This window comes from Muntiacus reevesi, chromosome 6 (assembly GCF_963930625.1).
Source record: "Muntiacus reevesi chromosome 6, mMunRee1.1, whole genome shotgun sequence".
NCBI classification, from domain to species: Eukaryota; Metazoa; Chordata; class Mammalia; order Artiodactyla; family Cervidae; genus Muntiacus; species Muntiacus reevesi.
The window spans coordinates 9,863,949-9,877,102 of record NC_089254.1 but is presented as its reverse complement, the minus strand read 5'-3'; the positions used below and the strand labels follow the sequence as shown (position 1 = coordinate 9,877,102).

Genomic DNA, 13,154 nt, shown 5'->3' with positions numbered 1-13,154 from the left:
TAAGGAAATCAGAGAATATTAAAAAAACACAAAAGCAAAAAACCCCCCAAGATTCATTAACAGTGTTTCCTGAGGAAGAATATAGACTTCCAGACGGTGCCAGAATTCCACATTACTGCCCGAATTCAAAGATTAAGGGTGTGTTTTGCCCACACCCTACATTTTTGGGAACATAGGCCTTGCCATTATGTAAGGTCTACTCAACAAGGCTGACATGACTCTCCTCTTCATGGGAGAGCCCTTCTTCTGATCCATAACATACATATTGTTATATGTGCCTCATCTATTAACCAAACTGACAGATTATCACCCAGATTAACACGAATCTATTTATCTCTACAACTGCCAGCTCCTGTAAATGGTAGCAGTTACACAAGACAGAAAAATCTCTTGGAATGACCTGCAGACTTGTTTCAGTCATCCACAGAGCCATAAAATTGGATGGATTCAGAATAGAGAAGTGGCTGGTTTTCAATATGATATAATTTTTCTCCCAGACCAGTTCTGAGCACCTCACACACCACAGCACTGCAGTATAGTATGGGCCTTTGTTGGGGTTTATATTTCCCACCTGTATTTCTTTTTCTTTTTTCAGCAAGTCTGTCTTTGTGCCAACTGCTAAATAACCATAAATTTTGTTCTTATAAACCTTAATGAATGCTTGGCCAAGATGCTGTAACTATTGGCTTCTACATTGGAGCATAAATGGAAAGGAAAGAAAAAAAAAAAAGTGCGCACTGTGAAAAACTGGATAAAATGGAAAAAAAGATCACAGCAAACCCAAAGTCGCAATTTGCCTTTAATGTGAAGGAGGCCTTGTTTTCACGGTGTGGCAGCTCTCAGGGGTTTTAATCTCAAAGTAGCTGATCAATTTAAGGTAAGTGGCAGGCATTTGGCCTGGTTCCCAGGCTTTGCTTTGCTGCTCTGAGAAAAGAAAGGATTCAGTCAGACACACAGACAACAGGCATCATCAGCGGCTCCCACATTCCAAGCATTTTAACACAGATTAGGTTGGCATGATTCTACTGTTTACCGAAATCTCCTAGCTGTTGCATTTTTCCTTCTCCTTGCCACGGTTATCCAAGATGGTTTTCTCAGGTCAGGACCTTCATATGCCAAATAGCTTGCAAGGCTGCAAAGGAAAACAGAAGAGCATGGGTCAAGACGTCTGATTAAAATGCTGTTTCACTGGCTCACTGCAAAATATGAGACTGCAGACAGCAGGTAATTGAGCACTGAACTTTTTGCCTTAGGCGTGCATCGAGACAGGAACTGTTTTACATGCATTCCTGAGAGGGGAAGAAAACGAAGATAATTTCTTTAACAAGGACAAACTTAATTCAGCCAGAAGTGCCCCATGGATTAGCAGGGTGACTGGTGGTTATTTTCTCTTCAGATTTTATAAGCAGGAGCCATATACATATGTTAAGCAAAATTGTAACCAATAAAGTCCGTGTGTTAAACAATTTGAGATTAATTATTCTTCATTTTTTCCGAACAGTAATATTAAATGAGCTCGACAGTTCCCTTACCAATATCTTATTTTCCTAGCAAAAGTGAATTTCTTAATCCATCTGACCTGTAACCTAAGTTACATAAAATATGTATTCAATGAATCAGACCGAAAAATACATAAAAATCATCTTCCATGTGTTTTTGACTGTATCATGCTTTTGTACAAATTTTGTATTTTTAAGTACATTTTCACTGTCTTTAAAGATACTTTGTCTTTAATATATTCAAGATGCCTCTCCCCTTACTCATTCTTATGGCAGATTTCTACATGTGTTTTTTTTCTCAGAATTTTATCAAAACAAGTAACTGATATGAATTTTTAAATATAATTTTTCTAGCTATTAAACTTTTTAAAGCACAGGTCCAAATTATTATACTTTCTAAATCCAAAATGCCTTAATGTTTCATAAATTTACATTGACATGTTTCTTCCAAAAATAATATTGTTACAATTAAGTAGTTTATGCTAAGAATGAATACTTTTTTTTGGGCGGGGGGCATACCTACAGCATGCAGGATCTTAGTTCCCTGACCAGGGATTGAACCTGTACCCCCTGCGCTAAGAGTGCAGAGTCACCCACTGGACCACCAGGGAAGTCCCAAGAATATATATTCCTGTCAATAAGGGTTAGCTTAGAAACTAATGCAACTATATGCATTTATTTTAATTTCAGATATTTCCCTGGCAGCTCAGACAGTACCGAATCTGCCCACAATGCAGGAGACCTGAGGATCTTCCCTGGGTCGGGAAGATCCCCTGGAGTAGGAAATGGCAACCCACTCCAGTGTTCTTGCATAAAGAATTCCATGGACAGAGGAGCCTGGTGGGCTACAGTTCACAGGGTCACAAAGAGTCGGACAGGACTGAGTGACTAACACACACATATCGCATATGCAAGGGTGTTTTTAAAAAAAATAATATGTTTCCTCACTGATTAAAAATAAAAGGGGATAAATAAGAAAACAATTTAAGTCATCATTCTGCTCCTGCTAGATGTGTCTGAGATGTGATGTCTGGAACTGCAGTAGCCATCTTGCAACTATGCCAGGAGCTAGCCTAAGAGACCCACCTGACATGCTGAGGATGGCAGGCAGAGAAGATAAAAAGAGCATGGTTCTTAGTTAGGCCACTGAGCTACAGACTCGAAAATCCTGGGAACACCCAACTTGAGACTTCTTCTTAGGTGATATAATAAATTCCCTTTCATTCAGTCAACAGTATTTAATGGGCACCTACCATGAGAGGATGATCTAGGTACCCTATTATAGGTATTCAGAAAAAGAAAGTGTCAGTTGCTCTGTTGTGTCCAACTTTCTGTGACTCCATGAACTATAACCCGCCAGGCTCCTCTGTTCATGGGATTTTCCAGGCAAGAATACTGGAGTGAGTTGCCATGCCCTTCTCCAGGGGATCTTCTTGACCTCGGGATCAAACTGAGGTCTCCTGCATTGCAGGCAGATTCTTTACCATTTGATCTACCTGAGAAGCAAGTATTTGGAATATGTCGATAAATAAAGTACACAAGAGCCCTACTCTGGTAGAAGTAACATTCCAGCTGAGATGGATAAATTAAAAACATGAATAAGAAAAGTCTACACTATCTTAGGAAGTACTAAGTGGGGAAATATAAAAATAGAGCATGGTGAAAAGAATCAGGACTGCTGGGATAGAGGGAACAGTTTTGGCTGAATAAAGTGAGAATTGGTCAGCCTCACTGAAGAAGGGAGATTTGAACAAACACTTGTAGGAAATGAAATTTTCTTGAAGGCATAGGATGTGGGGATTTGGGACTTTTTATTTTTCTTTTTGTTTCAAATCCACTAAATGAGGAAGCGAAGTGAAGAGATTGAAACAGAAAGAGAGAAATTGATGTTGATTTGGAATATATCTGATCCCAGTTCCAGTTCAGTTCTTTCTCATTCTCTTGAGCCACAACATTCCTTCCTTTGCTTAAGTTTAAACTGGGTTTCTGTCACTTGCCACTGAAAGGGGACAGACTAGTACATTTTAAATTGGTCACATGAACTACCTCTGCTTCTACAGACCACAGGTCCAAGTAGCTACTGGACCATAATTCCATCCTGTATGTAATGAGCTTTGTGCTTCACACTGGAGGTATCTCAGGAATGGTAGTCAGGACAGTGTGATGCTGGTCAAAGAACAGATGAGTAAATCAATGTAACAGAATAGAGAACCCAGAAATAGACCCATATAAATAGAGTAAAATGATTTTTGACAAAAGAACAAAGGCAAAACAGTAGACCAAAGATACTATTTTCAACAAATGATGTTGGAACAACATCCACACACTAAAAGAAAAAAAGAAAGAATCCAGACAAGGACCTTACACCCTTCACAGAAGCTGACGTAAAATGAATCGTATAGCTAAATGAAAAACATAAAGCTATAAACTCCTAGAAGATAACATAGAAAGAAACCTACGTGATCATGGTTGGGTATGGCATGACTTTTTCCACACAACTCCAAGGAATGATCCATGAAAAAAAGAATGGATAAACTCAACTTCACTGAAATTAAAAATTTCTGCTCTGTAAAATATCAGGAGAATGAAAACACCAGCCACAGATTGAAAGAAAGTACTTGTAAAAGACATACCTGATAATGGACTTATTCTTAATATACTAAGAAGTCTTAAAATCAACAATAAGAAAACAAACAATCAGATTATAAAGTGGGCTAAAGATCATAACAGACACCTCACCAAAGAAAATATACAGATTGAAGAAGCTCCACAATGCGTGCCACCAGGAAAGTACAAACTAAAACAAGATAGCACTATACCACTGTTAGAATGACCAAAATCCAGAACACCGACACAAGCAAAGGCTGGTGAGGAATTTTTCTTCATTGCTGATGAGAATGCAAAATGGTGCACCTTGAAAGACAATTAGGCAGTATCTGACAAAACTAAATGTAATTTTACCATCTGATCTAGCAATCAGCAGTTGAGTTGCTCAGTTGTGTCCAACTCTTTGCAACCCCATGGACTACAGCACACCAGGCTTCCCTATCCATCACCAACTCCCAAAGCTTGCTCAAACTCATGTTCATCCAGTCAGTGATGTCATTCAACCATCTCATCCTCTGTCATCCGCTTCTCCTGGCTTCAGTCTTTCCCAGCATCAGGGTCTTTTCCAGTGAGTCAATTCTTACCACGTGGCCAAAGTATTGGAGTTTCAGCTTCAGCATTAGCATCAGTCCTTCCAGTGAATATTCAAGATTGATTTCCTTTAGGATGGACTGATCCTAAGGTTTGATCTCCTTGCTGTCCAAGGGACTCTCAAGAGTCTTCTTCAGCACCACAATTCAAAAGCATCATTTCTTCAGTGCTCAGCTTTCGTTATGGTCCAACTCTCACATGCACATATGACTACTGGAAAAACCATAGCATTGACTGTATGGGCCAACCATAGCATTGATTAAAAAGCAGATGTCTCTTCTTTTTAATATGTGGTCTAGGTTGGTCATAGCTTTTCTTGCAAGGAGCAAGTGTCTTTTATTTCATGGCTGCAGTCACAATCTGCAGTGATTTTGAAGCCCAAGAAAATAAAGTCTGTCACTGTTTCCACATTTTCCCCATCTATTTGCCATGAAGTGATGGGACCAGATGCCATGATCTTAGTCTTTTGAATGTTGAGTTTTAAGCCAGGTTATTCACTCTCCTCTTTCACCTTCATCAAGAGGCTCTTTAGTTCTTCTTCATTTTCTGCCATAAGGGTGGTATTATCTGTGCATCTCAGGTTATTGATATTTCTCCCAGTAATATTGATGCTAGCTTGTACTTTATGCAGTCCGGCCTTTCACATGATGTACTCTGAACATAAATTAAAAGGCAGAGTGACAGAATACAGCCTTGACATACTCCTTTCCCAATTTTGAACCAGTCCATTGTTCCATGTCCAGTTCTAACTGTTGCTTCTTGACCTGCACACAGATTTCTCAGGAGGCAGGTGAGGTGATCTGGTATTCCCCCTCTCTTTAAGAATTTTCCACAGATTGTTGTGATCCACACAGTCAAAGACTTTAGCATAGTCAGTGAAGCAGGAGATATTTTTCTGGAATTCTCTTGGTCTTTTTCTGTGATCCAATGGATATTGGTAATTTGAGCTCTGGTTCCTCTGCCTTCTCTAAATTCAGCTTCTCCATCTGGAAGTTCTCGTTTCACATACTGTTGAAGCCTCGCTTGGAGATTTTTGAGCATTACTTTACTAGCGTGTGAGATGAGTGCAATTGTGCAGTAGTTTGAGCATTCTTTGGCACTGTCTTTGCTTGGGATTGGAATGTAAACAGACCTTTTCCAGTCCCGTGACCACTGCTGAGTTTTCCAAACTTGCTGGCATATTGAGTGCAGCACTTTGACAGCATCATCTTTTAGGATTCGAAATAGCTCAGCTGGAATTCCATCACCTCCACTAGCTTTGTTCCTAGTGATGCTTTCTAAGGCCCACTTGACTTCATACTCCAGGATGTCTGGTTCTAGGTAAGTGATCACACCATCATGGTTATCTAGGTCATTAAGATTTTTTTTTGTATAGTTCTTCTATGTATTATTGTCACCTCTTCTTAATATCTTCTGTTTCTGTTAGGTCCATACCATTTCTGTTCTGTATTGTTCTTTATTATTCTGTTCCATCTTTGCATGAAATGTTCCCTTGGTATCTCTAATTTTCTTAAAGAAATCTCTAGTCTTTCCCATTCTATTGTTTTCCTCTATTTCTTTGCATTGGTCACTTAGGAAGGCTTTCTTATCTCTCCTTGCTATTCTTTGGAACTCTGCATTCAGATGAATATATCTTTCCTTTTCTCCTTTGCCTTTCATGTCTCTTTTTTTCTCAGCTATTTGTAAGGCCTCCTCAGTCAACCATTTTGCCTTTTTGCATTTCTTCTTCTGGGGGATGGTTTTAATCATCACTTCCTATATAATGTTATGAATCTCCATCCACAGTTCTTCAGGTACTCTATCTGATCTAATCCCTTGAATCTATTTGTCACTTCCACTGTATAATCATAAGGGATTTTATTTAGGTCATACCTCAATAGTCTAGTGGTTTTCCCTACTTTCTTCAATTTAAGTCTGAATTTTGCAATAAGGAGTTCATGATCTGTGAGCCACAGTCAGCTCCCAGTCTTGTTTTTGCTGACTGTGTAGAGTGTCTCCATCTTCAGCTGCAAAGAATATAATCAATCTGATTTTGGTATTGACCATCTGGTGATGTCCATGTGTAGAGTCCTGTCTGTGTTGTTGGAAGAGGGTGTTTGCTATGACCAGTGCATTCTCTTGGCAGAACTCTGATAGTGTTTGCCCTGTTCATTTTGTTTTCCAAGGCCAAACTTGCCTGTTACTCCAGGTATCTCTTGACTTCCTACTTTTACATTCTAGTCCCCTATGATGAAAGGACATCTTTTTTTAGTGTTAGTTCTAGGAGGTCTTGTAGGTCTTCATAGAACCATTCAACTTCAGCTTCTTCAGCATTACTGGTCGGGGCATAGACTTGGATTACCGTGATATTGAATGGTTTGCCTTGGAAATGAACAGAGATCATTCTGTCATTTTTGAGATTGCACCCAAGTACTACATTTGGACTCTTTTGTTGATTATGAGGGTTACTCCATTTCTTCTAAGGGATTCTTGCCCACAGTAGTGGATATAATGGTCATCTGAGTTAAATTCACCCATTCTGGTCCATTTCAGTTCACTGATTCCTAAAATGTCGCTCTTCACTCTTGCCATCTCCTGTTTGACCACTTCCAGTTTGCCTTGATTCATGGACCTAACATTCCAAGTTCCTATGCAGTATTGCTCTTTACAACATCACCAGTCACATCCACAACTGGGTGTTGTTTTCACTTTGGCTCAGCCTCTTCATTCTCTCTGGAGCTATTTCTCTACTCTTCTCTGGTAGCATATTGGACACTTACCAACTTGGGGAGTTCATCTTTTAGTGTCATATCTTTTTGCCCTTTCATCCTGTTCATGGGGTTCTCAAGGCAAGAATACTGAAGTGGTGTACTATTCTGTTCTCCAGTGGACCACGTTTTGTCAGAACTCTCCACCATGATCCATTCCATCTTGGGTGGCCAGCAAGCATACTCCTTGGTATTTATGCAGAGAAGAGGATAACTTAAGTTCACACAAATACCTCTACACAGATGTTTATAACAGCTTTGTTTATAATTGCCAAAACTTGGAAGCCACCAAGGTGTCTTTCAGTAGGTAAATGGATAAATAAACTCTAGTATATCCAGTCAATGGAATATTATTCAGTATAGAATAATGAGCTATGAAGCCATGGAGGAGCCTTAAATGTGTATTGATAAGTGAAAGAAGTCAGTCTGAAAAGGCTACACACTATATGATTCCAAACATATGACATTCTGGAGCAGAAACCATGGAGACAGTGGTTATCAATGGTTATCAAGGGTTGAGAGGGAAGATGAAGAGAAAGACAAGAGATTTTTAGGGCAGTGAAACTACTCTGTATGATACTATAATGGCGGATAAATACCATGATTCATTTGTCAAAACCAAAAAAGTGTACAACATAAAGAGTGAAATGTAAAGGTAAGCTGTGAACTTTAGTTACTAATAATGTATCAGTATTTGTTCATCAGTTTTCAGGAATGTGCCATATCAGTGCATGATGTTAATAATAGGGGAAACTTGGTGAGTAGGGCTGAGTATATGGGAATAAAAGTTCTTTCTCTCTGCTCATTTTTCAATACGCCTAAGACTGCTTTAAACAATAAAGTCTATTTTCTTTTGGAAAAACACCATCATAGGAAAAAGTAGTCATTTAGATGTATTGTAATTTTAAAACATCTATTCATCAAAAGAAGTTATTAAGAGAATGAAAAGGCAAGATACAAAGTGGGAGAAGATAATTTATGTATATAAATCACACAGATAACTCATATCCAGAGTGTATAAAGATTTCTTGTAACTCAGTAAGAAAAAAATTAACTCAGTTTTTTTAAAAAGAAATCCTCAATGATATGAAGAGAATTATGAAAGAGTATATGCAAATGTCAGTGAACATGAAAATGTGTTCAACATCATTAGTTATCGGGAAAATTCAAGTTGAAAACATAACAGAATATCTCTACACACATCCCAGAAGGGCTAAAATTTAAGAGGTTGATGATACAGATTTTAGGATATAGAGCAACAGAAAGTCCTGGAATGCTTGACAGTGTGAACTGGTAAAACTACTTTGGAAGTTTCGTTGCCAGTTAAATTAAGCATATGTCCACCCCATGATTAAGCAATTCAACCCCTAGGTGTAAATCCAAAAGAAATGCATATATATGAGCATGAAAGATAATTACAAGAATATTCTCAGTACATTATTCTTAATAGCACCAAACTGGAAGCAACCCAAATGTCTATTAACAGTAGAATGGATAAATAAAGTGTGGCATGTATTGCTATGTAGCAATGTAAAGAACTATTTCTGTGTGCAACACCTATGTATGTCAAAAGATGTAACATTTAGCAACAAAAAGATTATATACTATAGAATCTCATTTATATAAAGTTCAAAAACAGGCAACCTAAATTTATGGTAAGAGAAATCTGTGTAGTAATGCCTTTGAGGCTGGGAGCACAGAGTAAGCCTCTGTAATATTGGTAATATTCAACAGTATGATAATCAAGTTATAAACTTAAGATGTGTGCCCTTTTTGGCCCTCATGTCAAATTTAGATAAGGAGAACAAAATATTTATGGTTGCCTAAATCAACCAACCATAAATTAAAGCCATCAAAGTTCCTAGGTTACTTTTCATCCTATCTTTGCAATAAAGATGGAATTATTTCTTCAACATAACCAATCAGATGGGGCCACAGTACTTGAATCTTGAAGCTAACATATAATGATCTCTAATTTATAAGACTCCAAGCTATGACTCTTAACTCTAAGATAAATGACAAGGACTTTCTTGTATCACGTTTCACTCTTATTTAAGCAGTCCAATGTACTTCTTGTGCCCCACAAATTATTAATAATAGTAGCTAATATTTTAGGGATCCTTACCGTGTACCAGTACCATAATGAACACTGGTATGCAGTAGCATATTTACAAGTCTCCTACTAACCCTAAGAGATAGATACCACTAACCTACTTTACAGATGACAAAATAAGGTGAGAAAACTTAATAAAATTTTCCAAGGTCATTGTATCAGTCAGTAATCTTAGTTATATTTTTAAAAAAAGCCAAAAGTTGAAGCAGAAAAGAAGGTGTTAAAAGGTGACTGGATAACTCCCGGAGTTGCCAGCACGGACGGGTTGAGAACGATGCAGTCGTGGACAGTACTCCAGATCCAAGACGTGGATAGCTGCTGGTCAGCTCTGGACAGTGTGAGCTACTCTGCCCAGCCTGGAACCAGACACAGCCAGCAGTAGGACCGCCCTGCTGCACCAGTCTCAGGCAGAGCACACCATTCATGCCCTGGGGCAAAAAGGGATTTATGCACACTTCTAAAATCACAGGTCCAGGGGTGGTGAGCAGGGATTTGAGCCCAGCCAGCTGGGTGCCAACATCCAGGGCCTCAGCTGCCATGCTAGGCTGCCTCCAAATGAGTGATGGGAGTTTATCATTTTAAAGACCAGGGAAGGCAAGCAAGTATCAACATGGCCAGCAGTACCCCATGCCACCATATCCTGTAGATCAGAAAGCGTCAGCCACTTGCTGCTTGACTAATTTAGAAAGACAGGGTAAAACTACTCATATGCAATGTGGGCTTCTGAAATCACCAAGTGCTTTAATAAAGGCAGGTCGGGAGTATCTGGCATGACAACTCATCAAGAGCCATCGCTGCCCCATGTGGGGCCATGTGGCTGCATGCTGACTCAAACTGGTCTGGGGGGGGGGTGCCTCTGAATCACCAAGACCACATCCTGCCCCTCCCTCGTTTTTTCCCCTGGAAGCTGCCCATCAGTTTTCTTTCTGAGATCTCCACCCAAAGCATGGGGCGCAGGTATTTGCACCAAATGTCTGTGAATGTCTAAGAAGTCCCATTTTCCAGGAACATTTGGCCCTGGTTGTTTCAGTGGCATCTATGTGTGAAGTTACTATGACTAAGTGTGAAACTGATAGTCTGTGCGTGAAGACTCAGGGCTCAATTCAGGTCATTTATTTAGTTTCCACTGTGTTTTGGTGGACACACACCAGCATATACTTGCCTTCAACCATTTTTTATTGTTTATTTGACCTAAAAGAAAATTCTTAATCAAAATGCCAGCTAGATAGTAACTTGGGAGAAATATGTTCTTTTTGAGAATGGTGTCACAGACACACATTCATTATAGCCAAAGACTAAGCAGGCATCTCATCCTGCTCTGATTCATTTTGGGAAAACATGTGGTAGGCGATTCATAATCCTCGCCCATTTACTTTCAAATACAGAGTAAGAGGAAAGGGCAATTTTCTGTCTGTCTTTTCTTTTTTCTGTAAAGGCATTTTACTAAAATTAGTATCTGTTGGGGCTTTTTTGGTTTTGTTTTGTTTGGGGTTTTTTGGGTTTCCACTGAAGGTAGTAGTGGGAGTTAGGATCAGAGAGGCTGAAAAGTCATCAGTAGATGGAGGAATGTGAAAGTTCAGATGAAGGAGTCAGAACTTTACTCTGTAGGCAGCAAGTAATCCATAGAAGTTTTTAAATTTTATTTTTAAGTCAAATACAACAAATCAAAAAATGTGGAAGTCAGATGTAAATTTAATTTAGAAAATGACAAGGCAAAATTTGTGCAACCAGCATATGTGACAGGATGGGGGTGGTAGCTAACATTATAGTGGTCATCATTTTGTGATTTATAAATGTATCAAATCAACAGATTATACACGTTAAACATATACAATGGCATAAGTCAATTACATCTCAACAAAGCTGGAAATAAAAAAGAAAAGAGAAATAGAAGACTGCCAGCACCTCAGAAACTTTCTTAGTGACTTTTTTTTTTTTTTAATTATGAGAATACAGAAGAGCATGAAACACTTACATTCAGTTTAACATGCCATCACTGTCAAGGTCAAAAAGTCTAAGGTCAGTCACATCCTAAAGTCTCCTTGAATTTACCTTCCCCAGTCACAACTCCCTTCCTCCTCCCCCACCCACGATAATCACTAGCCTAACATTTGGGGAAATCATTTTATTTTCTTGCTTTTCTTTATGGTTTTACCCCCTAGGTATGCATCCCTAAATCAGGTAGTATAGTTTTGCCTTTTTTGAACCTAGTTTAAACAGAATCATGCTTTTTGTTTTCTTGGTTTTTTGCTTCTTTTACCCAACAGTACTTTTTGAGAGTCATCTATGTTGACATTTGTATTTAATAAGTGAAGTCGCTCAGTCGTGTCCGACTCTTTGCGACCCCATGGACTGTAGCCCACCAGGCTTCTCCATCCATTGGATTCTCCAGGCAAGAATAGTGGAGTGGGTTGCCATTTCTTTCTCCAAATGTGTTTAATAGTTCTTTGCTTTCTTTATTGTAAATGAATTCTTTATTCATGCTGCAGTTTTGACACAGTGGGTTGTTTCCAGCTTGGGGCTGTTACAGAGCTATGGTATATGTGTGCATGGGTATATCTGTGCCTGTCAATAAGTATTCGTAGTATAAGGCTGAACTCAGGGAGAAAAGAATTAAGAGGGTGGGAGAGTTAGTCGGAGGCTCAATTGTATAATATTTAACATTCGAACTTGGTGATTAACAAAAGGAGTAAGAGACAATAGATTCCTAGCAGTTCACAAGCAGAAGGTATGTTCATTTACAGTTTTCAGAGATGCTATTAAATTTCCTTCTTAAAAGGCTTTGTCAATGTACACTCTTACCAAAGGCTTTGTGTGTGAATAAGGATGCCCATTCCTCTTTATTTTTGCTAACTTTTAATAGTATCCAAAATTATCAGAAAAAGTTAAGATCTCAATTTTGTTTTCCTAATTGTTAATGAGTTTGAAAATTTTCATACACACTTTTCATCACACTGTTGTGTTTTGTGTTGTGGTTCTTCAGTCACTCAGTCGTGTCCAAATCTTTGTGACCCCCTGGACTGCAGCACGCTAGGCTTCCTGCCCTTTTCCATCTCCCGGAGTCTGCTCAAACTCATGTCAACTGAGTCAGTGATGCCATCCAACCATCTCATCCCCTCTTCCCCCTGCCTTCAATCTTTGCGAGCATCAGGGTCTTTTCCGATGAACCGGCTCTTCACATCATGTGGCCAAAGTATTGAAGCTTCAGTTTCAACATCAGTCCTTCCGATGAATAGTCAGGGTTGATTTCCTTTAGTATTGACTGGTTCAATATCCTTGCAGTCCAAGAGACTCTCAAGAGTCTTCTCCAGCACCACAATTCAAAAGCATCATTTCTTCAGCACTCAGCCTTCTTTGCGGTCCAACTCTCACATCGATATATGACTACTGGAAAAAACATAGCTTTGACAGTATGGACTTTTATCAGTAAAGTGATATCTCTGTTTTTTAATGTCCTATCTACTTTTCTCACAGCTTTTCTTGCAAGGAGCAAGTGTCTTTTATTTCATGACTGCAGTCACCATCTGCAGTGATTTTGAAGCCCAAGAAAATAAAGTCTGTCACTGTTTCCACATTTTCCCCATCTATTTGCCATGA

The 13,154-nt window shown here is 38.9% G+C and overlaps 1 long non-coding RNA gene across 1 annotated transcript; it reads right to left on the bottom strand.

Moving 5' to 3' along the window:
• Positions 1 to 789: 789 nt before the first annotated feature.
• On the bottom strand, positions 790 to 1,072 carry LOC136170452 (uncharacterized). The gene is made up of 2 exons (XR_010663636.1): positions 1,034 to 1,072; positions 790 to 924 (listed from the first exon to the last, which is right to left on the bottom strand). It is a non-coding gene; the product is annotated as an uncharacterized lncRNA (long non-coding RNA).
• Between the last annotated feature and the right edge of the window lie 12,082 nt (positions 1,073 to 13,154).